This window comes from Microtus ochrogaster, unplaced genomic scaffold (assembly GCF_000317375.1).
Source record: "Microtus ochrogaster isolate Prairie Vole_2 unplaced genomic scaffold, MicOch1.0 UNK115, whole genome shotgun sequence".
Classification (NCBI taxonomy): domain Eukaryota; kingdom Metazoa; phylum Chordata; class Mammalia; order Rodentia; family Cricetidae; genus Microtus; species Microtus ochrogaster.
Window position 1 is genome coordinate 645,344 of NW_004949213.1, and position 1,178 is coordinate 646,521.

A 1,178-nucleotide genomic window follows, 5' to 3' on the forward strand; every position below is an offset into this window, starting at 1 on the left:
TTCTTCTTCTTCTTCGAGACAGGGTTTCTCTGTGTAACCCTGCTTGGCATTATTCTTTTTTTAAAAAAGATTTATTTTTGTTTCATGTTTTGACTGAATATATGTCTGTGCAACATATGTGTACCTGGTGCCTAGGCAACCGAAAGAGGGTCCCAGATCCTGGAACTGGAGTGAAAGACGGCTGTGAGCTACCGTGTGGTTGCTGGGAACTGAACCTGGGTCCTTTGCAAGAGCAATTTGTGCTCTTAACCACGAAGCCATCACTCTAGGCTCTATTCTCTTTCTCTCTCACACAGACACTCTCTCTGTTGGGGGGCAGTCTTTTTGAGACAGGGTTTCTCTGTGTAACTTGGCTCTCCTGAAGATGGTGGACCAGGCTGGCCTTGAGAGCTGGGTTTAAAGGTATATGCCACCACACCCAGTTTGGTTCTTTCCACTAAAAGATAATGCTTGAATCTTTATTGATTACAGAATAGTTTTTTTAAGTTTTATTTTATGTATATGGGTGTTTTGCTTGCATGTATGTCTGTATAAGGGTGTCAGATCCCCTGGAACTGGAGATACAGACAGTTGTGCGCTGACATGTGGGTGCTGGGAATTGAACCCAATCCCTCAGAAAGAAGAGCTGTCAGTGCTCTTAACCTCTGAGTTATCTCTCCAGCCCTGAGCAAGTGCTTTTAACCAATGAGCTCTTCCCACCCCTAAACATTCTACTCAAATCAACACACTTTTTTCCTTCTTCAGGGCTGTAATCAAACACAGGTGTTTGACACTACGGACTGCTAAGTAAGCACTTTTTAACTGAATGGCGCCTCCCCAGGCATCGTTATTCATTCATTCGTTCATTCACTCATTCATTTATATTCAGAGACTGAGTTTCTCTGTGTAACAGCCCTACCTCCGAAATGCTGGGAGTAAAGACATGCCAGCCAGGTGGTGGTGTGCATGCCTTTAATCCTAGCATTTGGGAGGCAGAGGCAGGCGGATATCTGTGAGTTCGAGGCCAGCCTGGTCTACAGAGCTAGTTCCAGGACAGTTAGGGCTGGTAAACAGAGAAACTTTGTCTCAAGAAACAAACAAACATCTCTGGGAGTTCAAGGCCAGCCTGGTCTACAGAGCTAGTTCCAGGACAGGCTCCAAAGCGACAGAGAAACCCTGTCTCAAAAAAAAAAAAAAAA